Source organism: Hipposideros armiger, unplaced genomic scaffold, assembly GCF_001890085.2.
Source record: "Hipposideros armiger isolate ML-2016 unplaced genomic scaffold, ASM189008v1 scaffold_136, whole genome shotgun sequence".
Classification (NCBI taxonomy): Eukaryota; Metazoa; Chordata; class Mammalia; order Chiroptera; family Hipposideridae; genus Hipposideros; species Hipposideros armiger.
In genome coordinates, this window is record NW_017731486.1 from 1,027,582 (window position 1) to 1,054,386 (window position 26,805).

At 40.4% G+C, this 26,805-nt stretch overlaps 1 protein-coding gene across 1 annotated transcript in view; it reads right to left on the reverse strand.

Moving 5' to 3' along the window:
- The window catches only part of RAB31 (RAB31, member RAS oncogene family), a 127,455-nt gene that overhangs the window by 87,219 nt on the left and 13,431 nt on the right, over positions 1–26,805 (reverse strand). The gene's annotated exons all lie outside the window — the stretch shown is intronic.

Below are 26,805 nucleotides of genomic sequence, written 5' to 3' on the forward strand. Positions count from 1 at the left end.
ATTAGAGGGCCGACCGAGTGGCTCAATTGGTTAAGAGAGTGAGCTCTCAGCAACAGGCTCGCCGGTTCAATTCCCACATGGGCCAGTGAGCTGCGCCCAAGCTGAGCTGTGGCTAAGCTGCCAATAGGTGGCAGCATGGCTCAGCTGGTGATAACACGTGCTCCTAACAACAAGGTTACCGGTTTGACTCCTGCATGAGATGGTGGGCTGCCCACCCACAACTAAGATTGAACATGGCACCTTGAGCTGAGCAGCCACGAGCTGCTAATGGGTGGCCAGATGGCGACTGAACTTGGAGCTGAGCTAGCTGCGCCCTCCACAACTAAGATTGAAGGAGAATAACTTGGCTGTTCCCCTTCCCCAATTCCCCAATAAAAATATTTTTTTAAAAATACAGTAGAGGGAATCAATAGCAGATGAGATGAAGGAAAGAATCAAATCAGTGATTCAGAAGTTAAGGTAGCAGAAAGTATCCAATAAGAAAAACTAAAGGGCTGGCCGAGTGGCTCAGCTGGCTAAGAGCTCGCTTGGGAGCGCCAGCTCTGAGCAGCAGGGCTGCTGTTCGGATCCCACATTGAGGGCCAGTGACACTCACCTTCTACAGCTAAGATGATGAACAACAGCTCGACCTGGAGTTGGGCTGCTGTGAGTCGCTGGCGACGGCATAGGCTGCAGCGGGGCTGCAGTGGGCTGCCATGAGCTACGTGAGTGGCTGGCAGCCAGCATGAGCGGCCAGCAGCTGGTGTGAGCTACCGGAAGCCGCTGTAAGCAGCCGACCAATGACCGGGAAGAGCGCAATGATCATACCAACATGGGCCAGTGAAGCAAAGTCCTCCACAACTAGACTGAAGAACAAAAACAGCAAGTTGTCTACCTGTCTGTTCCCCTTCCCCAATTCCCCAATAAAATCTTTATAAAAAATCCATAAAAATGAGGACAGTTTAAGGGGCAGGCCTGTGTGACAACATCAAGTGTATCAACATTTCCATCATTGGGGTATTAGAAGGAGAGGAGAAAAAGCAAGAAATTGAAAACCTATTTGAAGAAATAATGACAGAAAACTTCCCTAACCTGGTGAAGGAACTAGACATACAAGCCCAGGGAGTGAAAAGAGTTCCAAACAAGATGAACTCAAACAGGCCAACACCAAGACATATCGTAATTAAAATGCCAAAGGTTAAACACAAAGCAAGAATCTTAAAAAGCAGCAACAGAAAAGCAGTTAGTTACCTACAAGAGAGCTCCCATAAGACTGTCAGCTGATTTCTCAATAGAAACTTTGAAGGCCAGAAAAGAGTAGCACAAAAAATATTCAAAAGCAAGGACCTACAACCAAGATTATTCTACCCAGCAAAGCTATCATTTAGAATTAAAGAACAGAGCTTCCCAGACAAGAAAAAGCTAAAGGAGTTCATCACCACCAAACCAGTATTACAAGAAATGTTAAAAGGGACTTCTTTAAGAGGAAAAGAAAACGATAAAAAATATGAATAATAAAATGGCAATAACTACATATCTCAAGAATTACTTTAAATGTAAATGGATTAAATGCTCCAATCAAAAGATATAGGGTGGCTGAATACACAAGAAAACAAGACCGTTACATACACTGTCTACAAGAGACTTGATTTAGTTGAAAGACACACACAGACTTAAAGTAAAGGGATGGAAAAAGATCATGAAGGGCTGGCCGATTGGCACATTGGTTAAAAGTTGGCTTGAGACCCCAGCTCTGAGCAGCAGGGCCCCGGTTGGGATCCCACATGAGGGCCAGTGATGCTGCACCCTCTACAGCTAAGATGGTGAACAACAGCTCTACCTGGAGCTGGGCTGCCGTGAGTCACCAGCAACGGTGTAAGCTGCAGTAGGGCTGGCCGGCAGCAAGCGTTAGCTTTTGTGAGCTGCTGTGAGTGGCCTGCAATAGCCGGTGAGCGACTGCCATACTTGGGAAGAGCGCAGTGATAATACCAACACGGGCCAAGTGAGACGTCCTCCACAGCTAGACTGAAGAACAAAAGGACAGCAACTTGTCTGTTCCCCTTTCCTGATTCCCCAACGCTGTTCCCCTCCCCCAATTCCCCAAAAAAATCTTAAAAATAAAAAAAAAGATACTTTATGAAAACAAAAATTAAAAAAAAAAAGTTGGGGTAGCAATACTTGCACCAGACAAAATAGACTTTAAAACTAAAAGGCTGTAGCAAGAGACAAAGAAGGACCCAGTAATCCCACTTCTGGGTATTTATCCAAAGAAACCCAAAACACTACTTCGAAGGGACATGTGCATCCATATGTTCATTGCAGCATTATTTACAGAAGCCAAGATACTGAGGCAACCTGGGAGTCCATGAATGGATGAATGAATAAAAAAGAGGTGTTACATATTTATAATTGAATATTATGCAACCATAAAAAATAATTAAATCTTGCCATCTGCAACAACATGGATGGATCTAGACATTATCATGCTGAGTGGAGTAAGTCAGACAGATAAAGACAAATGTCATATGATTTCACTTATATGTGGAATCTGAAGAGCAAAATAAACACACAAACAAAACAGAAACAAACTCATAGATACAGAAAACATTTTGATGGTTGCGAGATGGGAGGGGGGGTTAGGGGATGGGTGAAAAAGGGGCAGGGATTAATAAATACAAATTAGGAGTTACAAAACAATCATGGGGACATAAAATATAGCATAAGGAATATGGTCAATGATATTGTAATAACTATGTACGGTGTCAAATGGGTACTATTGGGTTGTCGGAAAAGTCATGACACATGTTTGCAACAGATGGCACTAGCTCGTTTTTGGAAGTACTAGAGTCATTCGCATCTATGTTATTGCTATGTCATTTGACAGCTGACACTTTAGCTTCATTCTAAAAAACAAATTGAGCGATTTAGTTGAATTTTGGAGATTTTACAAGTTGAAGATGGAAGACCAAACTGTGCATTTTTGCCATATTTTACTGTTTTACTTCCATAAAGGAAAGAACACATGTCAAGCTTGTGAAAAGTTGCATAAAGTTTATGGTGACAATGCTCTACAAGAACGTCAGTGCCAACGATGGTTCACAAAATTCTGTGCTGGTGATTTTTATTTCAATGACGCTCCTTAGTCAGGAAGGCCCACCGAGGTTGATGATGACCAATGAAAGGCATTGATCAAGTCAAACCCATGTTACACAACATGAGAGATGGTAGAAACATTAAACGTCCATCATTCAAGCATTCACAAACACCTGAAGAAGCTGGGATACGTAAGCAACTTGATATTTGGGTTCTGCATGAACTCAAAGAAGTTCATTTGATGGTGCATATAAATATCTGCAATATGCTAATTAAATGTTAGGAAAACAATCCTTTTTTGAAGCGACTGATAACTGGTGATGAGAAGTGGATTGTTTACAACAATGTGGTGCACAAACGGATGTGATGATTCGCTTCAAATGACATTGAAAGCAGACATTCATCAGAGGAAAGTTATGCTCTCAGTGTGGTGGGATTTTAAAGGTGCCATGTTTTTCGAGCTCCTACCAAGGAACCAAACAATCAATTTGAATGTGTACTGTCGGCAATTGGACAGTTTGAATGAAACCATCATCCAGAAACGTCCAGAGTTTGTTAATTGTAAAGAAGTTGTGTTCCATCGTGACCACACACAAGTTTGATCACCTGTCAAAAATGATTGCAGCTTGGATAGGATGTGTTGCCACACCCACCATACTCGCCTGACCTTGTGCCATCAGACTTCCACTTGTTTCGCTCTCTTCAAAACTCCTTGCGTGGTATAACGTTCAATTCAGATGAGGCTGTAAATCAGCACCTTGTTCAGTTTTTTGCAAATAAAGACAGGTCCTTCTATGAACGAGGAATTAGGAAGCTCACTGAAAGATGGCAAAAGGTTATTGAACAAAACAGGCAATATACCATAGATTGACCTTTGTTCTTTATATAAATAAATGACCTTTGAAAAACATAGACAAAATACGTCATGACTTTTCCAACAACCCAATAGATTTATTGGGGCGATCACTCCGTAAGTTATATAAATGTCTAGTCACTATGTTGTGCACCTGAAACTAATATAATATTGTATGAAAATTAATTAATTAATTAATTAATTTGCATTTCCTTAATCTTTTCATGGGCTTTTTTTTGCCATTTGTATGTCTTCTTTGAAGAAATGTCTATTCATATCCTTTGCCAATTTTTTAACTTAGATGAAGTCCAACTTATGCATTTTTTTCCTTTGTTGTAATATCAAAGAATTCATTGCCAAATCTAAGGTCATGAACAGTTAACCCTCTGTTTTCTATTAGTAGTTTAATAGATTTAGCTCTTGTATTTAGATCATTGATCCATTTTGAGTTATTTTTTGTATATGGTATGAAGTAAGAGTTCAAATAACACATATGGATATCCAGTTTTCCCAGCACCATTTGTTGAAGAGACTATATTTTCTCATGAATGATCTTGGCACTCTTGTCAAACATCAATTGACCACAGATGTATGAGCTTATTTTTGGAATCTCAATTCTATTTCCTTGATCTATATGTCTATTCTCATGCCATTACCACACTGTTTTGATTACTGTCGCTTTGTAGTAAGTTTTAAAATCAGAAGTGTGGTTCCAAATTTGTTCTTTTTCAAGAATAATGCTTTCAATATGCTGCTGATTCAGTTTGCTGCTATTTTGTTGAAGATTTTTCTATCTCATAAGGAATCTTACTCTGTGATTTTCTTCTCTTGTGTCTGTCTGACTTTGGTATCAGGGCAATACTAGCCTCATAAAATAAGTTAGAAATTGTTCCCTCTTCTTACGTATTTTGGAAGAGTTTGAAAGAGATTGATATTATTCTTCTTTAAATGTTTGGTAGACTTTACCAGTAAAGCCATCTGGTCCTTTTAATAGGAGCATTATTTACAATAGACAAGACATGGACACAACCATCAATGTATTGGGTTGTTGGAAGCGTCATGATGTATTTTTCTATGTTTTTCAATGCAAAAATGTATCATGACTTTCCCAACAACCCAATATAATGTAATGGGACATTATTCAGCCATAAAAAAATGAGGAAATCCTGCCATTTGCAACAACATCGATGGGCCTTGAGGGCATTGTGCTAAGTGAAACAAGTCAGACAGAGAAAGATAAATACAGTATTATCTCACTTATATGTGGATTCTAAAAAACAAAACTCACAGAAAAAGAGATCAGATTGTGGTTGCCAGAGGCACAGTGTGGAGGAGGGAGAACTGGAGGAAGGAGGTCAAAAGGTACAAACTTCCAATTATAAGACATAATTACTAGGGATATAATTAGAACATGATGACCATAGTTAATGCTGCTATATGGTATACATGAAAGTTGTTAAGAGAGTAGATCCTGAGTTCTCATCAAAACAATTTTTTTTCATTTTTGCTTTTTCTTTTTATTGTATCTATATGAGATGAATGCTAAACTTACAATAGTAATCATTTCATAGTACATGTAAATAACGCTGCTGTACACCTTAAACTTATACAGTGATGTTTGACAATTATATCTCAATAAAACAGTGCGGAGATGCCATCTAGTCCTGAACTTTACTTTTTTGGGAAGTTTTTGATACTGATTCAACCTCTTGTTATAGGTCTGTTCAGATTTTCTATTTCTTCTTGGGACAGTTTTGGTAGTTTGTGTGTTTCTAGGAATCTGTCCATTTAATCTAAGTTATCTAACTTTTCGGCATAAAATTGCTCATAGTATTCTATTGTAATCCATTTCATTTCTGTAAGATCAGTAGTAATGTCCCCGCTTTCATTTTTTATTTTATTTATTTGCATCTTCTCTCTTTTTTCTTCACAAACTAGCTAAAAGTTTGTCAAGTTTATTGATCTTCAAAGCACAAACTTTTGGTTTGTCAACCTAAGAAACGTCCAAACCTTGGAGAATCTTTATAAGAGTTTATTTGAGCCAAACTGACAACATATGCTGGGGAGCAAGTTCTCAAATGTTCCAGAAAATAACAGTTTTGCAATTTTATGCATTTGAGATTAAGGAGAGGTGAGGAAGATTACATGAGGGTGGAGAAAGTAAGGCGGGAATTTGATTACTACAGTGTTGTTAACTATCCTGTATCCAATCCTCGCCTTGTGCATATGTGTTTTCTTAAGGGCCGTTATACTTTTCCAGGGTATTTTTTCCTGCTATCTCAAAGGTGTGTTAACATAGACTCACAAAAACAATGGACAGGGCTTGCTTAAAAGCTCTTGATAAAGAATTTATAGGGCTGGGGCATGACACCCACCATGACCTGCCCAGGTAGGAATTTATGATCAGATCACCCTTTGATGTTACTTTCCATAGAACCCCTTTTCTCATCCACTGGTTTCATTGATTTTTCCTATTGTTTTTCTATACTCTATATCATTAAAGTTAGGTTATTGATTTGAAATCTTTTTAAGCGTAGGTGTTTACAGCTACAACTTTCCACCTCAGCACTGCTTTTGCAGCATCCCATAAATTTTGGTATATTGTGTTTTCATTTTCATTCATCTCAAATTATTTTCTAAATTCCATTGTAACTTCTTTGACAAATTGGTTGTTTATGAGTCTACATTCATTTTTACAGTATTAAGATAAAAAGTTCTAATATCTTGAACCCATTAGGATTAATTAGTTCTTCCACCTTTTGGATCCAAGTTCCTCTTACTAGGGTCAATTCTTGTCACTGGTTAACCAAGAAGCATAGCACCTTTGTTATTTTTAATAGAGACCATAAAATGTTATGTTAAAGAATAATTATCATTCAACTAGAGTAGTGTTTTTAAAGTTAAATAAAGAATAAATTCGGGCCGGCCGAGTGGCGAGTTGCCTAAGAGTTGGCTTGGGACACCAGCTCTGAGCAGCAGGGCCCCGGTTTGGATCCCACATGAGGGCCAGTGACGCTGCGCCCTCTACAGCTAAGATGGTGAACAACCTGGAGCTCAACCTGGAGCTGGGCTGCCCTGAGTCACTGGCGTAGGCTGCAGTGAGGCTGCAGTTGGCTACCATAAACTATTGTGAGTGGCCGGCAGCCAGCGTGAGCTGCCAAGAGCCGCCGTGAGCAGCCGTCCAGTGGCCGGTGACCGATCTGCCTCACCCAGGAAGAGCGCAATGATAATACTAACATGGGCCAGTGAAGCAACATCCTCCACAACTAGACTGAAGAACAAAAGGAAAGCAACTTGTCTCTTCCCCTTCCCCGATTCCCCAATGCTATTCCACTCCCCCCACTCTCCAATAAAATCTTTAAAACAAAAATCAAAAACAGTGAGCTCAAATATAAAAGCAAATAAAATAATTACCAAAGGAAAAAAATCATGACTCTCATACAGATTTACAAAGGTACATGTGTTAAAGATTTTACCAACCTTTTTATTAATGAATCAATAAGATGTTACAACCAGTTGAAAGGAGAAGTCAGAGAACCACAAATGTATATATTAAAGGAATGATCTAACTAAAGGTTGAAATGAATTTACAAATAGACAGAAAACTGGCTTTTTTTCACAATACAGGTGTGGAGTATTAAACGAAAATTTTAATTTCCACAGCTGAAAGTGTTTTTAAAACAAAGGGTTTACTGGGCCATTGCTAGCAAGAAAAATTGAAAAAACACCAGCTCCTAGGGCATGAAATCTAAACCACCAGCAGCAGCACTAGGTAGGAAAGCAACATGTCCACTGTCCTGGGGCTGACAGGCTTTCTTTACACATCAAGTAGGGTGAAGAAAGATGTAAGTTGTTTTGAAAGAATTTGCATTGGCTATCAATAAAGGGAGTGGGAGAAGGTAAAGCAGGACTAGTATGGGGTTAGGCACAGAGTCCATAAGGAAGAAGTGTTTGCTACTTTGGATTGGTTGTGGACAACAGTCCAGAAAGTTCATATGTAAATAAGAAACGGAGGCTCCTGGAGCTTGATGGTGCCTGGCTGCTCTCACTTTTAGGTAATTGGGAAACAGTCACCTAGAAGTTAATTCAAAGTTCCAACATACACTCAGGAATGTGAGCCGTCTTGTTAGCTGGCCCCCAGCTATTAACAGGCTGACTGTTCTGTCCCTTTCTCTCGCTCCCCAGTCCGCTGTAATTTAGAACATCTCAGAATTTTTCTCTTGTCAGGAGTCATTTTAACCACACCAATAGGTTTTGGTTTTTTTCCACACCTACAGACAGTAATTATTTTATATTGCTACCAGTTACCTACAACTTGCAGAGGTGTAAAACAGACCAAACGCAAAAAAAGGCTAGAATCACTACCTTGGAAGGGTGTTCTCTACATGATACATAGTTTTTTATTGGCGACACCTGTTAATCTTTTCAGCTTATTCCAAATTTCCTCACAACATGACATAAAAAAGAAGAGAAAAGCTAAATGTGTGGATGAGAAAAGGAATTAGTAGAGGTAACTCCACCACTAAATAAAAATGAGAACTAAAATGGGAAAAGGTTAATGGGCTTATGTATACCATTGGGCCTTACATCTGCAGTATATATAGTTGGGGAGGTCACCTGGCGGGGGAAGAAGGAAGCCCCAAGCGTGAATAGTGAAGTGAATCTGCTGCCCCACGGGTGGGGGGACCACACCATATCACGGGAGTCCACAGTTACAGAACCTGTGGGCTAACGTCCAGATCTCTCTGCAAACTGAGACCAAGGCCTAATAGAGAGAGGCCCAAAAGGCACCAGACACAGGACAAATAAACCAATCTGGGCTGCAAGGCAGCAAAACCTGCCACTTTGAGGTTTCCGTCACTGCTTTGTCAGGGATGACTAACAGAACCAGTATTACATGTGGGCTGAGAATGGAGGCTTCCTGAAGCCCAGGAGCAGGGAGCACATGTGGCTGGCCAAGACCCAGGAGTTTTCCCAAACCCACTTAGGGTCCAACTTGGCATCCATCTGAGAGCTCAGAAAAGGATCGGCTTGGGCACTGCCTTCCTAACCAATCAGCCCTCCTATGAACCAGCCCTTTTAGAAATCTAGAAAATAATAGTAACTTTCAAATACTTTTCAGGTAGGCATTAAATAAACAATCAGGTTTTATTATTTGGCTTAAGGCAATACATCATTTTCAAGTGAATTGAGATACATAGTATAATTCAAATATTATATCTCTCCTGTTTAGTTTTGATAACAAACATTGTTTTATAGCTTTCAAATTATTTCTATATCTATTAATTATTTTCCTCATATGCCAGTAATGTCTATACAGGGAAAGTCACCACAAAGAACTGAAAAAAAAATTACACAATTCAAGGAAAATAAATTATTTCAAGTAAAACTACTTCCATCAAAATTAGTCCTAGGGCATGAATTATTAAAGCATTGTCTCTGGTCTTCTTTCACTCAGTAAGCACTGCAGGCTGTTTACAATTGGTTTTTTGGAGTGTTGTTTTTTTTTTATGTATACACAGTATTTTATTTTTGATGTTGAAATTTTTAGATCATAATGTTATATCCTATAGAAAAGTGCATAATGAGAAAAATAATTCCCACAATAGATCAACTTGTGGGGTAAAAATTCTGAAGTTTTTGGAGAAAATTAGTTAGATATTTATATGACTAAAATGAGTTCCAGATGGACTATTGGTTAAACATTTTAAGTATACGATATGAGGAACATACCATTAGAAAACACAAATGCATTTTTTTATGTTAACCAAGACTTCAAAAGCTAGAATTCTGGAGCTTGGTTGAGCAATATATTGCTTTTTAAATAGGCATTTTTTTCATTTTTGTTTTAAGCATATAATTCAATGGCTTTTATATTCACAGAGCAGTGCAACCATCACCCCACAATCAATTTGAGAATGTTTTCATTACCCCAGAAAGAAACCCCTCACCCTTTAGCTGTGAACCTCAAACTGCACCCCCCCAGCCCTAATCCTATCCATGTTTATGAATAAAAACATATCTTTTATTAGAAGACAAAATCTATAAAGAAAACACTGAGAACATACACTTGCAAAGCAAAGGGCTGGCCCCACATGCCCCTCCTCACTACTTTAACAGGACTTGGCTGTTCCTCTATTGCATTAGCATTTCTTTACTCTTCTTGCCCAGACAAATGGGATGATTGTTCATGACAGGAACTTCCCAGAAGGCCCATCAGCTCTTCAATGGGAAGCATCAACAGACAGTTTGTGCCTAGAATTATTTGAAACCCTCAAAAACTTCTCCTTTCTGTTTCCACCAATCCTGCACCTTGATGTCATGAAATTTACCCAATCCCAACCAAGTTCCTGCTTTGAAAGACTGCCTTAAATCAAAGTTGTAATTCTCAATCTTCAGACCTTGCCTCCCCCTATGGAGATGCTGCCAACACTTTGGCTTTGCCAGGTGGTCAGCAATGAACTCAGCTCTCTTATCCACAGGCTGTTGGTGAGGTCTGGGGCCTTTGGACAAGAGACAGGATGGGAGCCAGAGGGTTGGAAGCTATTTTGAGAGACCATTGACTCACTTTGCCTCCCTGCCCTAGGGACCCCTGTAGTATCAGAGAAACCTGTGGGCACCAAATGAGGGAAGAGGTTCAGTTCATAAAAGACAAATGAGCCTCATGGAAAAATGAGGTGAGCATTTCCATATGCAATCCCCTCAAATGGCAATCTCAGAGTTCATGTGGCAAGTAATCATACCTAAGGGAACTAATGGGCCCCTGTTGATTCCCAAGGCTGAAGCAGCAGGAAAGACCACCAACATGCAGAGAGGCAGACAGTGACTTAAATAAAGCGTGCGCAGCTGCTGCAGAAAACCCAGGTGGGAGGCAGTGGCCTCCACTCCCTCTAACAGCCCCTGAAAGCTAGTGAGGCACTCTGGACAGCCACCTGTGTGCTTGCACATGTGTGAACCCGTGCTGGGGAGGGGGTGCTGGCAAACACCCATGTGCACAACAGTAGTGGGGAGGAATGTGAATTCCCTAGGGGGCATGAATCCCTGCTGGGCCAGCTTCCTGGGGAAGGATAATGGCAGCCATTCACAGTAAGGCCTCATCAATTCCAAACCCACCACTTCAGTTTTCTTCATGTTGTGTCTTTGACACAGCACTGGCACCCAATTCTGGAGCTGCTTCACTATGGACTTCGTTTGCCACATCCCAGGGGTGCCACTGACCACCTGTCACACTTCAAGCACACAGTGCCCCAGCAGAGTAACACTTGCATCAAAACAGCATCTGCCAGGGGCTTGCCCAAGTCCAACATCTTGCATGACAGAGTCTGAGTTTAAGACCCAGGGACCACAGGCTATAGAGGCCAGGAGGAGCACATCTGCACTGCAGTGAGGGTTGCTGCTCAAGACCACCTCAAAGCCTCTTCAAGGCCACCTGCTGCCACTGCAGAACCCTGTAAGGCAGCTTGCATATGTCATTTCCCAAGGAAACCTGATTTTTTGTTTACCCCCTTCATTCTAGCACTGGTATGATAAAGCCAGAAGATGTGTGATAAAAGTATGAGTTGCCTCTGGGTGGGTGAATTGATAGAATTTTTTAATTTGCATTTGGAGAAGTAAAACTACCCTTACTATAAAGTGATGTAATCCTGGTGAGATAATGTAAATTAAATCAAGTTTCTGAGAAAATCAACTTGTTTTCCTAAAACTGTTAGGGAAGTAGATGACTTCTTTGGTTCTCCCTAGAGAGGAAAAACAAACTTTTATTGAAAACTTATCATATTATACGCATGATCCAGATGTTCTCATATTACTTGTGCTATTTAATTATAACGATAACTGTGAGATAGATATTATTATCAACATTTTTTACAAATGAGGGATCTGGGTCTCAGGCTTAACAACCCAACTTTAGGCCAACTCCAGCAAGTGACAGAGTCAGGATTCAGTCATTTGGTTGGTCTTACTGGAATCACCATGCTCTTCACATGATCCCATCTTGCTTCTCTCTCTTTAGAGTCCACAGTCTAAGAGAAGAATCAATTCAAATCTCCAGTCAAGGCATAGCTAGCCTGGCAATGACCTTGTTGGGACATAAAAGGTGCTTATGGGAGAAGCTATTGGGGTTCTGGGATACCCACTCTCCCCTTCACCCATTAGAAAAAGAGCCCGGAGTTTCAGCTGGGCACTTAGTTACCCTTGCTGGTAAAGGTGGCCATGGGACTGAGTTCTGGGAAACAAGACAGAAGCATAAGCAATATGTTGATCCCATAAGCCACCAAACCAGCCTTGAACCAGCTATCAGGGCTGATAAAGGAGAAAGAAATGGTTTCTATCCTATTTAAGTCACTATACTTTGGGATCTCTGTTTCAGTACCTTAGCCTGTATCCTAATCAATACAGTGTACCTAAGAAACTTAAAAACCATTGTATTCCTCTAACTAGGCTAAGAATTATCCTTACAGCTTCTTTGGCCTATTTATTTGCTTAGCACACCACTTAAAAAGGGGTATACAGGTAAATTCCCCCTGGTCTCTGAGTCTGAATTCTCACAAATTCTAAATCCAAATTTATGAGATTTATTTGTAAAGTATGACAATATACTAGGCATCACAATCCATGTCTTTAAACCCAGATTCTTCCTTATTTGGGAAATGCCACCCTCCATATTTAGCTATGGGAGAGGTGGTCTGTCTGCCACTAGGTTTCCCAGTAGTCCAGGCTGGCATTACCTCATTTGAACCGGGGTGTGCTCACTGCCCTGTCAGGTTGTACTTGTCCTTCAGCAGCTGCATCTAGTTTCACATGAAAGGCTAGTGGGCTGCCGTGGCAGTGAGCACCATTTAAATGCTGGCAGGCTGGCTGGCTGCCTGCCAGGACCAAGTTGTTGGTAATCCTGTCTTGTTGGTTAGTGTTAAGGCAGAAAAAACTCTTTTTATAAACATTCAGTAACAAGAGCTTTTAAAAGATGGAGAAGGGGGTAGGGTATCTGTTGGAACCCTCTGACCTATTTAGAAACTCTGACTTAGATGCCTTATGCAATGTAGTATTTCAGCCCCGCCACACATAAGCAACCATCATTACCTGAGATTATATAATAGGTATAGATCAGTGTGTTCTAGCCTGCCGTCTTCTGTCTTCATGACAACGTATTACCAATCCAAGAATGATTTGCTGTGACATCTACTGCTACCCCACGACCAGAATAACAAACACAAGCAATTCACTTTGGCCACTATCTTGTTGGTGAAGAGCTGCAGCAGAGGATAACATACGTCTGCTCATTAGTAGCAGCACTTAATTAACAGTATTATTTAGCCACCCAATACCAAGTAGTATAATGAAAACATTGTTTCACAAACAGAAACCAGCATCATCCTTTATATATTGAATTATAGATACTATACTCTACCACCCACTCAGCCTCTACTATAACCTAAATAAACATACGTTTATATTACATATAATACACACTATAGTATACTATATATATTACATATGTTATATGAGGTAACTGTGTGTGTGTGTGTGTGTGTGTGTGTGTGTGTGAAATCACCTGCTACAGAGGCATGACTGCGGCTAATCTCATATTTTAACAGATGGATTCGTTGACAAAAAGACTGCTACAGAATTAAACTGACATTTGGAACTGTGCTTTTTATGTTATTTGATTGGAATTTTGATGTGCTTGACCTTGTCACAGGAGCAGAATCCATCATCTATGGAAAGTCATAAAACTGAGAGTGTCACCTTGGCACACTATTCAAAATTTATTAACCAGTCCTCTGCTACACACATAAATTTATTTATTCATTCTTACAATTGGTATATGAAACATTTATAGGTGCAAATAGGTAATAAATTTTAATAGGTATTTGAACGAGTAAACCAAAAATAACATAGATTTCAGAACAAAAATGAGCCATTGCCCATATCATCCAACAATATCTCAAAACACTGCCATAAAACCATTTTTAGTTTCAGGGGGCAAACTTGGAAACTCACCATAAAAGAGTACTGTTTTTCAAAATAAATTAATGTATTCTAATACAAATCACACAACATTTTCAAAGCAAATTTATTCCCACCATAGTCTGAAAGATTTTAGAAACTGAAAGCACAATCTTCTTATGACATCTCTTGCCTTTGGCAAATCTAATTATTAACAAACATTTACTAAATTAGCTTTGAACACCTCATATCATATTAACACAACAGCAAATATTAACCAAAATATTCCCAGGATGAATGCTACTATTTTGATATATTGAGTAGTCAAGGAATTTATAAATAAAACAAATATACAAGGTCCGACAATTAAGTTTTAGAACTCATTCTAGAAAAAGTGCTACATACCTCACTGCTGAATATCACCATGGTCACCTTGGAAGTACTCCCCTTGGGAAGCTATGCACTGACACCAGCGCCTAGTCCACCCTTCAAAGCAATTCTGGAACTCTTTTTCTGGAATGGCCATCAGAGCTGTCATTGTATTACACCTGATGTCTTGAATGTCATCAAAATGTCTTCCTTTCAATATTTCCTTTATCTTTGGTTAAAGAAGGAAGTCATCGAAGCCAGATCAGGTGAGTAGGGAAGGTGTTCCAATACAGTTATTTGTTTACTGGCTAAAAACTCCTTCACAGACAGAGCACTCAGGCCACAGGGGTGAGCTGCTACATTATTGCGATGCAAGAAGGATGAATTGTTGGCAAAAAGTTAAGGTCCTCTAACTTTTTCAAGCAGCCTTTTCAGCACTTCCAAATAGTCAACTTGGCTAACTGTTTGTCCAGTTGGTACAAATTCATAATGAATAATCCCTTTGATATCAAAAAAGTTTAGCAACATCATTGCAAAAGTTCTTGTACTTAATTGTCAGACCTCGTAAATTCATATACATTGGGAAATTTCAGTTCTACTGATCAAAAAATGAACAAGAGAGAATTAGGAGGGTAGGAACACCTCTCCACCCCTCAGTAAGAGAATGCTCCCCCACCGAAGCCTCCAGCATCACTGAGCATCACCTACGAGGAGGCCCTGTGTCAGTTCTGGTCCTGTCCCGTTCAACAGGGAGGAAGAACCTGAGTTAACGATCAGTAGCAACAGTGGGTGGCCTGCTTTTAGAGCATTAGTTCTAGGTTGAGGGTCTAGATACTAGAAACAAAATAAAATGTTGTAACTATGACAAAGATGTTATTTACTTTCTACATCAAGTTGGTAAAGAGAGAGGAAAAATGCCCCTTTTAAAAAGAAGACATATGGGCCAGCTGAGTGGCTCGTTGGTTAAGAGTTGGCTTGGGAACACAAGCTCTGAGTAGCAGGGCTGCCGGTTCGGATCCCACATGGGCCAGTGACGCTGTACCCTCTACAGCTAAGATGGTGAACAACAGCTCGACCTGATGCTGGGTTGCCGTGAGTTGCCGGCGACAGCGTAGGCTTCAGTGGGGCTGCAGTGGGCTGCCATAAGCTACCGTGAGTGGCCGGCAGCCAGCGTGAGCAGCTGGCAGCCGGCGAGAGCAGCCATCCAATGGCCGGCGATCGATGTGCCTCAGTTGGGAAGAGCGCAATGATCACAATACCAACATGGGCCAGTGAAGCAATGTCCTCCACAACTAGACTGAAGAACAAAAGGACAGCAACTTGTTTGTTTCCCTTCCCCGATTCCCCAACGCTGTTCCCTCCCCCAATTCCCCAATAAAATCTTTAAAAAAAATAAAAATAAAATATAAGTAAGTAATAAATAAATAGGAGACATAGATTTTGAGAGAATAAAATCACACACAGCACATCTGGTACATGATGCTGAGATGCAAGAGGCAGCTTTTCCATCTCTCAGCAAGTCCTTCCCTACATGTGTGGCTCGTGAACACAGTGACTTGGTCCTAGAGCCAAGCAATTCAAAGGAGCTGCTTTCCCAGGGAGCTTCTGGTCACCAAAGCCAAGGATGCATCCCAGCACCCCTTCTGACTTAAGAACTCTGTCATCCCATGGCTGTGTCCACAATCTCTTCTGCATTGGTCACTGAAGCCAGGTTTGCGAAGGGCTACCTGGCCTCAGGCCCTGAGCCCTGCACGTCTTCACCTTGGCAGTCCCTTATTCCTCTATGGACTGACAAGGTCCACAGAGCCAGTCCAGATCAAGGTGCCGAGTGGTCAGGTTTTTCATAAATTCTTCCTCCATGGGGACTTCCCTTGGGCCTCCTTTGTACATCTGAAGTGGGGGCCCTTCTTCACGCCCACTGCCTCTTATTTCTGTTGCTCGTGACCTTCACTTAATATGACTTATTTCTCCACTCCTGCAGACTGCCTACGCACATTGCCCTGAGTCCATTGCCACACTTCTCACCTGGCCCAACAACCTCATCACACCCTGATGTTAGGGTTGCAGGTCAAAATTGTGCATTTAAGCAAAAAGGAATTTACTGAAAAGATATTGGCTTAGAAACAAAAAGACACAAAACAGAACAGTCAGAGCTGGGGAGAAGCCGGAAGTACAGCAAAGAGATAAAAGTGAATTAATCAGAGCTAAAAAATAAGAGAGGATATACATGGACGTGGGATAATAATGTGGCATGAACTCTGGAGTATGATTCATTTAACCCTCCACATCTGAAGAACACAAATGTGGGGTGGAATGAGAGTCCTAACTCTGGTTAACTCACAAGATTTTTAGGAAATCTGGAGAGCTGGGCTGGGAAAATACACAGTGACCACAGACAAAACCAAGATGTCAGGCTGGCTATGTAAGTCTGCTGGGCACTGCTCGCTACGGCCTGCCAGCCACAGTCACTGCTCATCCCAGACAACACAGGCCATCTCATCTCCTGGGCAAAATCTGTGATGTGTATCTCTGATTGTCAAACTAGGTCCTATGCCTGAAACCAATCTGCCAAAGAGGTATTTGGCCTTTTTAGCTTCTATAGGAAGCCAAGGTCTGTTTCCCTCCAAAATTAATGCTATAAGGAATTTCCTAAAATAAAAGACAAGCTTCTATCACATTCCTTTCATCTAATTTTGTGGTTTATACAACTCAATCCTGAACCCATCTCCAGAAAAACTCAGTTTAGCTCAAAGGAGAAGCTACTCTTTCCTCAGACACTTTTCAGGTACTCTGAGAAGCATGACATTTGATCTGGAAACTAAGCTAAGGGAGTCTTCCATCCCATGATTGTTGAGCATTATAAACAACAAAAGTGTTAACATTCCAGCTAAAGTAAGTTATGTCAATTCAAGGAGTAATGAGCACATTACCTATATGTGAAATTTCACCATTCACAGGTGTGAATTCACATGTGTGAATGGTGAAACTTAATGGCAAAATGTCGGGTTCTAATTTAGAGCTAAGTAATAACACATACAAGCTCACTAAGACTCCAATTCCCCACCACTTTACATAAGAGAGTTCCATAGCAAAAAATAAAGTTACCGTCTCAATAAATACTAGGCTGAAGGAAAAGACCCAAACCCAAATCTTTAATTGTGCAAGGCCTGAGCTGAGGAATCATTGTTGTAAGTAAGCATTTAGTTCAGACCCTTCCTGATTTGTCTTTCTAATTTGTTTTTCTAATTTTAATCACTTAAGACTTCAACTCACAGATTTGAACACATGCATGCAGTTTAAGTGTACTCAAAAAAAAAGAACGCTTCAAAATTCCTTCAACACCTCATTTAAACATTCAATAGCCTAACTCCTCTCAGAGATTAACATGGGAAAGGCATAGCAATGACTGTTCTAGTTAAAGCGGAAAAGGCCAGTGGGGTCCAGGGCTGCTTTCTCCTCTGCAGCTTCTAGAAGATGCCTGGAAGACATCTCTCGGCTCAGAACCATGGTATTGCTTCTCTCTCCACCACTAACCTGAAATCTGCCAGTGCAAAATGCTATCCTGGGCTTCAGAAAATACCTAGTGAGCGTGTCTGTGCCCCCATATCATGGTCATCCAGCTCTGTTTAAGCATCTCCTGTGACAGAGAATTCAAAAGTCATCCTCTAAATTCCCTCAGCCATTCTTGAAATATCACCACTGCAGTTGCCCTCATCCCGATAGGCTCCATCCCGCACAATGGCACGGCCCTAGGAGTGAGCACAACTCCCTAGGTAAAACCAATGGCTCAGGGATACAGGCTTGCCCTTCCTCATTCAGGACGAGGCATCCAATAACCAAATATGAGAGTGGAAATGACGTTGATCACTATCATCTTCAAGGCTTACCCTGAGCTTACTCACTACTTAAGTACCAAGCTTTGACCATACTCCCCAGTTAGACATGTCACCTCACTCTGCCCCTTCACAGGAGGCAATTGGTGTGGTGGTTTAACAACACAGTCGCCAGAGTCCACAGGACTGGAGGTGAACACAGGTCCTGCTGCTGACGGACTACAGGGCCCTGAGCAAGTTTTTTTTACTTCTCGAGGGTTCCATTTCAACCATACAATGATAACAATAGGAGTTGTTCCTCATTGGGTTGGGGTAAGATAATGCAGGGAGACAGACAGCCCAGTGCCCAGCATAGACAGAGTTTGATAGATACTATTATTTACTTTCTACATTTGGTTTGAGGGACCCAAGTGCTTCACCCTATTGTATCCCTCCTTCCTTTCACTGACTTCAGTCCCACATGTCCCTCGCTACATAGCAATCCTCTCCCATAAATAGAACACATCCCTTCCCCTCCACAGTTTTAGACACTATTCTCTTTTCAATTAAGGAGAATTAGACCGATGGCAGCAAAAGTCATTTATTTTTGTCCACAAAAGTATAAGGAACAGAAATTTATTTTTAATTAATTTATTTTTTTAAATAATAATTTCACTTTATCAATCTTCCCTTCCCCCAGAAAAATATGCTTCTCTAGTCTCTTCTTTTTAATTGCTACCACCTCAAGCCTCAGGGCCCTAATTGATCTAGAGGAACACACAAGACTATGGTATGAGGCTCCCTCATGCGATGAGAGCCAAAGTTGAAGACTAATGGGGAGGCCAGCGGCAGACGGGCTGAAAGTTGAGCCTGACCAATAAAGCGGAGAACCAAGGCAAAGAGCTAAGAGACAACCATGGTCCCAGGAGTACTGTCCACAACCAGCTTGGGTAATGAGAACCCAGGAAAATGGGATGGGACTTGGGGTTCAGGTTGAGACTCCAGGCAGGAAGTAGGAGTCAGAATTAAATCTAGGCTGAGCAATGAATCAGAATGAAGGAGGAGCCTATACTGCTAGAATCACTATCAATACTGAAGAATGGGATAGCGATGGGCACAGAAAGTGGTTGGTATCTCCCTGGTAGTAGCCTGTCCCCAGTCTGACTGGCAACAAGCATGCTGGACCGCAGCACTGTAGTATGGGGCCATCATTTCACCTGCAGGAGCATACGCCCTATAGTCCATATACTCACTACATGTATCAGAAAGCTTTCACCTGGAGTGAAGAATCACTTCAGCACTGCTTGTAATCTGAGGAGATGAGGAACCTAGGTTCTAGGATCATTTTAAATGGACTGTATTACATGTTAAGCTCAATTTATCGCTAAATTTTAGACTCACAATTCCCAGTGACATAACAATTTCTGGACTAACTCCAGTGGAAGTGATCCCATTCATGCTGAAGTGAAAAAAGTAAAGATTTCCAGCATGGAAAATACCCAAGTGCTACAGATGGTAGAATCTGTAACTCATCACTCTGCTTGCTTATTTTTTTAACACTGATCCAAACACATAACCCATTATACTTCAGAGCCAGGTACCACCTATGCTAAGTCTCAGTTCACAACACATCTCTTTCCCATTAGCTACCCTCAGATTTTTCATTCATTAAAGTGTCTTCCAGTAATGGCCAAATGAATTCAATGTATGCAATGTTCCAGATTATTATCCTTGGTAAAATGAGCATCGTCATAATTGATCAAAACTCACTATACACTCAGCACCTAGCAAAATTCTTCCCTGTTATTTGTTGAATGAGCAAATCAGTTAAAGCTCTGATTTGCAGCCCCAAACATTCAGATCCTACAAAACAATTCCTTTATGTGATTTCTAAATTTTCCTAAATCTGATTTAGAAATCAATAGAACAACATAAAGTCCTGAAATAGATCCACAAACACATGAGGATTTCATTTATGACAAACGTAGCATACAGATCAGTAAATAATGATGAATTAATCAATGAAGGGTATTAAAACAACTACCAAGGCATTTGGAATTAAAAAAAAAAAAAGATATCCCTTCCTGGCTCTTTATACCAAAACAAATCCCACATGATCAAATAATTTTAAATGTTTTTTTTTTAAAAAGACATTATTGGGCGGGCCGAGTGGCTCAGTTGGTTAAGAGCTCACTCAAGAGTTTGAGCTCTGAGCAACAGCGGTTCGAGTCCAGCCCGAGCTGAGCAGCCGCTGAGCTGCCAACAGGTAGCAGGATGGCTCAGCTAAAAAAAAAAATAATAATAAAAATAAAAAAAAATAAAAATAAATAAATAAATAAAAAAGACATTATTAAAGTAGTAAACCAAAAAAAAAAAAGGTAAATTTTTTACAATATTAGAGTGTAGAAGGACTTTCAAAGCAAAACACCAAAATCACAGAAAAAAAGACTGATATATATTTGACTAAATAAGCATTTTTTAAATATTGCTATGACTTTTAAAATACAGTAAACAACATATAATAGAAAACAGCAAAATGAGAGAAATATGTGCAACACAAATGACAAAGGGTTTAGTTTCTTAATATACAAAGAGTTCTCACAAATCAGTAAGAAAAACAATCCAATAAAAAAATAGTTAAATGACGTAAATAAATAAGTAACAGAAAAATTTAGTCAGTCGATAAATATATGCAAAGGTACTCACAGTCCTTTATAATTAAAGATAAGCAAATCAGAACAGTTTATCATTTTTAACTTATACTCTTAGCAAAGATAAATGTTTGATGATATACAGTGTTGGTAAAGGTATGGAAAATCATATCCTCAAATACTGAAAGTGTCTGTAAATTGGTACAATATTGAAGGTTAATTTTAAATTATCTTTTTTTGTTTTTTTTAAGAAATTTTATTGAGGAACAGTGTGCTCCAAGTCAAGCAGTTGTTTCAATATAATTGTGGAGGGCGCACCTCAGTGGCCCATGTGGGAATCAAACTAGCAACCTTGGTGTTATGAGCACTGCGCCCTGAGCTTGAACCACCTAAGCTAACCGGCCATCCCTGAATTATCTTTTTAAAGATAAAAAATTTCATATATCTCTGACCCAATATTTTATTTCTAAAAATTAATCTTACAGATATACTTCACATACATACATTAAGATTCCAGTACAAGGATTTTTTTTTCAGGTTTGTAATAGCCAAAAATAGAAACTATCTAAACATTTATCATTGAGGGCACCAATTCAGTAAATCATGATATATTGTTGTGATAGAATACTATGTGACTTTTAAAATAAATGAAGTAGATTGATACTGACAAGGAAAGATATTAAAGGTTTACCTTTAGGCAAAAAAAAGGCAAGAAAATAACACTTGAATATGAATAGACCATATGTAGAAAAATACAAAAGAAATAGATGAGTGGAGGAAGGTACCCTTTTATTTTTCATTTTGTACCTTTTATTTTGTACATTTTTATTCTTTACAAGTATATATTAAGTCTAGTCATTAAAAAGAACTTTAAAAAAGAGTGATCTTAGCAAAGGTTTTCTTCATAGAAAGATTTTCTTCATTAAAAATGGAAATAATATTTTGAATATTTGGGAGAAATATTTTCAAACACCCTTGAACACTTTAAAAAGGCTTATTTATCTATAACTAATATGCTTCTTAGTTTATAACTAATTGATTAAAATAGGCCCCCAAAGACATTGCTTTCCAACCTCTTTCACATCCCAGCAAACCCAGAACATTATATTATTTGTACAACACTGGGTACCAGTGGCTGCAGCCTGCCCAGTTCTACCTGCCAAGGCCAGGCCAGCATCTAAGTCCTGTACCCCCCAGGACTCGATGGCAACCCCCAGCTCACTAATTGGGAGACTGCTGTTCTAGGAACTTCTATCTAACAACACCACTTTAGTATAATTACTTCTAAATAATGAAGATCCTATAGTAATGATATGTTACAATTTTATGGTGTTAGAAGTCAGGAGAATCTGGAAGGGACAGGGTGGGCTTCTTGGGGGCTGGCAATATTCTGTTCTGGATCTGGGCATTTACATAGGTCTGTTCAATTTGTGAAAATCCATTGTGCGCTACATTTAAGATGTGTGCACTTTTCTGGTGCATATATTATACTTCAATATCAAAATGTAAAGAGTATTTTAAAAATTTGGTCAAATTAGTGAAAATAATGAAGCTCTACAGTATTATACAGTAAAAAGAAAAGTTGTTGCTTAGCGCCTGTGCCTTGCTGGATGCCCTAGAAAAGTAGATTAAAGAAAAGATCTAAGCTGGAGACCCTCTTGTGGAAAAAAATCTACTTGAACTCCTCTAAGCCTTGAGGTTTTCAGGATGTAAAATAGTTTAGGGTGAAAGAGATAAGGGAATTTCTCATATATGATATGCTAGGCGGGGTTCCCTCTTAGAGGATTATAGATGCAAATTGTCAGCGGTTTACAAAGGAGGAAACTGAGCCCTGAGGTTACGTGATTTGCAGGGTAACTGAGTTACCATGTCTGCCTGCCCCAGCTTGTCCACTCTCACTGTGCTTACTGGCAAGAGGCCTGGCCAGCCATGATAATAGTTGTAAAGGCAGACCTAGAAACTTCTAAAATCTAACAGTCCCCTATAATCTGGCATGTTGGCCTTCCTGATTGATTAATGACAATTCGCAAACTGACATTTCCTGAACCCAAATATAGCACTTCAAATGGATCCTGTGAGGGAGTAAAGGGAGAAAAGGACTAAAGTAAAACACCTGCTTCCTGGACACGCGAGCTGGGAAACGGGAACGGCCAAAAAGCCAGGGCCCAAGGGTGCTCCCCAGACACAGGCTCTGTAACCTTGAGCAAAGCAGTTGCTCAGCCTCGGTCTCTCACTCCTGCAAATAGGGAAAAATGCCTGCCATATAGGGTTGTTTGAGGACTAAATGAAACAACATATGGACAGCACACTGAACTGTAAAAAACTAAACAAATACAAGGTGTGTTCAGCTGTGATTGTCACCATGCCTCAGTGTTGTCATGGATGTATCAGAACCTTCTTACTGTCACCAACATCCAACCCTGCCCGACATTACACTTTGCCGTCTTCACATCTAACATTCCCAGAAGTGAGAAACAGTCATCTTACCTCCCCCAAAATCTGCTCTTGTGGGAATTTGCCATTTTTGCTCCCATGGAGATACCTCACACCTGGCTGAAATTATTCAATCAGATTATTAGATGATTATTATTAATGCAAGACTTTTTATATTTTTACATCCAATTCTATTGATCCAATGGTGCTTTCCCTACTACACGCCAGTTGTGAACAAGTAACTTGTGACTAACAACCAAGTTTGCCGCACAGCAGAGCAGTTACATGCATTGGGTTTTGGAGTCATGCAAAACCAGTTCTAATCTGTGAAGCATCATTTATTAGCAGTGAGTCTTTGCACATGTTACTCAAGCCCCTGAGCTTCAGTTTCGTCATCAGTAAAATAGCAATAATAATAGAACTTACCCTTATAAGTCCTTTAATGCCACACTGTATGTAAAGCACTTATTCAGTAGGGGAGATAAAAGATGGCCACAAATTCTTGCTATTCCTCCCTTCAAGAGATAGTCTAATTTTCCTGCCTTTCCTTCTGGGCTGGACGTAGTGAGTTGTTTGATTAATAAAATGTGGCAGAAATGACGTTCTGGAATCTGCAAAGAAACCTTTTAGCTTCCGCCCACGGCTTTTGGAATACTCACTCTGGAAACAGCCAGCCACCATATAATAAGTCTGACTACCCTGAGGCTCCATGCTATGAAGAAACCTAAACTAACTGTGTGGAGAGGCCACATGGAGAGGAATGCCTGTTTAGTCCCAGCTGATCCGATTACCATAGCCCAGCCACCGAACATGTGAGTGTGGAAGCCTTCAGATGACTCCAGCCTCAGCTACCATCTGACTGAAACTGCATGAGTTCACACTTGGGCAAGAACTGCCCATCTGAGCCATCAACCCACAGAACTGTGAGAAAGAATAACTGTTATTTTAAGCAAATAAGTTTGGGGTAGTTTGTTACACAGCAATGGATAATTGAAACACTCAGCATAGTGTCTGGCACATGAGTTATAGTCAGTACATGTCAATTATTATAACTACGGTGATACTCATAAACTAGAGCGATTTCAAGCTCATCTGTATGGTGACGTCCTTTTTAATCAAAGGCATTCTGAAGTGCTTTCTTGATTGGGAAAGAACAGAATAAGTTTTAGCTTCAATTCCAAGACTATATAGCAATCCTTCTCAACTGTTAACCGATGTCACTGTGATTAGGTGTAGGGGCAATTACAAATTATTATAGTGCTTGTGAGTTTGTTTGTTTAAGATTTTTATTGGGGAATTGGAGGATGGGTACAGCGCTGGGGAATTGGGGGAAAGGGAACAGACAAGTTGCTGTCTTTTTTGTTCTTCAGTCTAGTTGTGGAGGACGTTGCTTCACTGGCCCAGGCGAGGCACATCAGTCGCCGGCTTCTGGATGGCCGCTCACTGTGGCTGCTGGCCGCTTACGCTGGCTGCTGGCTACACATGGTAGCCCATGGCAACCCACTGCCACAGGGGCTGCAGCCCACACCGTCTCCGGCGACTCATGGCAGCCCGGCTCCAGGTTGAGCTGTTGTTCAGCATCTTAGCTGTGGAGGGCAGTGTCACTGGCCCTCATATGTGGGATCCGAACCGGGGCCCTCTGGCATCCCAAGCCAGTTCTTAACCATCACGCCACTCGGCTGGCCCTGTGTTCTAGTTTTGATGAAGCACAAGGTTTTAATGGGAAAAGATTCTGATTCTAATTCATTTGGGCTTTATGAAAAATTGAGTAAACTGTTCAAATAATGGTACAAATGATTCTCCTTCTACTTATAGCAGTACAATGGTATTTTCCATAACAAGTGTAAACAGTAGCCTAGTCAAGGGGTGTTGCTGTTAAAAAGATAAATTAGTCTCCTAAGCAAATGCATGAGAAGGCTTCTCATCTAAGCAGAATTGTACAGAACACCCTTCTGACTAATGATGTCATTTTCCGTGGGTGATATTTTCTGGACACAAAACTTTATGCAGCAGCATCCATTGGTTTTATTTAATATTGTTATATTATTTTCCCTAATGAAAGGAAGAAATGTTTTCTAGTTCTTCATTCTTCTATAAATTCCTAACATATATTTTTGGAAAATTTGGTATATTTTAAAGTAAAAATGTCATTTGTGGCTACTTAAAAAAAAATATCCATGGGTAAAAGAAAAATAGTAATTAAAAACTCACAAGCAGGGCCGGCCGAGAGGCGCGTTGGTTAAGAGCTGGCTTGGGAGCCAAAGGGCCCCGGTTCAGATCCCACATATGAGGGCCAGTGACACTGCCCTCTACAGCTAAGATGCTGAACAACAGCTCAACCTGGAGCTGGGCTGCCGTGAGTCGCAGGCGACGGCGTGGGCTGCAGCCCCTGTGGCAGTGGGTTGCCATGGGCTACCATGTGTAGCCAGCAGCCAGCATGAGCGGCCAGCAGCCACTGTGAGCGGCCGTCCAGAAGCCGATGACGATCTGCCTCGCCCGGGAAGAGCGCAATGATGGTGCCAACTTGGGCCAGTGAAGCAACGTCCTCCACAACTAGACTGAAGAACAAAACGACAGAAACTTGTCTGTTCCCCTTCCCCAATTCCCCAGCACTGTTCCCACCCCCCCAATTCCCCAATAAAAATCTTAAAAAAAAAACAAAACTAGAACACAGGACTAGCAGAACAATTAGTACCAATTTGTAAGGAAATATCACTTACAGAATTTGAATTCAGGCTTTAACTATTTAGACTTTTCTATTTAACATCTTACAGCATTCCAAACTTACAATGCTCCCACTACAGTGGTTATTGATTACACAGTTTCATTTTAAAAAAAAAGCCTATTCATGATTGATATAAAAGATCTGTCCCAAGAAGTTAGCTAAAATCTGTTAAATACAAATGGGTAAAGTAAGATCAGGGTCAAGCACAGTTTAAAGACTTAGAAAGCTTCGGTTAAGGTCACAGAGCTGAGCCTTGGACTTCACATTGCTAATGGTTAATGGCACATCTTGTCCCTCAGATTGCCTCCCGTAGAAATACTTATTAAAGTTGAAAAAAATCAAAATAGTTTTTCCTTAGCAGATGCGATAACACAGAGATCCCTCTTTCTGACTTAAAACAGATCAAAAAACCTAAATAACAAATAAAAAGCCCTGAGTGCCCAAACAAGCAAACTATTAACCAAACAGTCAAGACCTCCATACCTTCTATGTTCAAGTAAATGTGTATTGACCGCTGCAGTTTAAAGGGAAAACCAAAATCATTTCAAAATCATGGGTTTACTGCAGGGCCCTGGCACACTTGTCCAGGGCAGGTTAGTGATGTCTGACGAGGTGGTCCAGGCATGGTAGAGACTCAGTGGGTAGTCCTGACTAGGTCTGACAGGGTACTTGAGACACCACAAAAATTAGGACATGGGGGGAAATCTTAATTATTTGAGGAAAAGCCCATGCTTTCTCAGAAGCCAAAGACACATCAAGTTCTATTCTACATAAGACATACTGATTTTATGTTTCCACATGACTTTAAAAAACAAAGAGAACTAGGTAAGTTTGTATGGTTTTTAAGACTAAAGTAAGTAATCTCTAATCTTAGGAAACTCAAAACAAAGGAACAAAGGTAGACAAAAGAGTATTCTTCAACTTTTCTTCATTGCACAGGGAAAT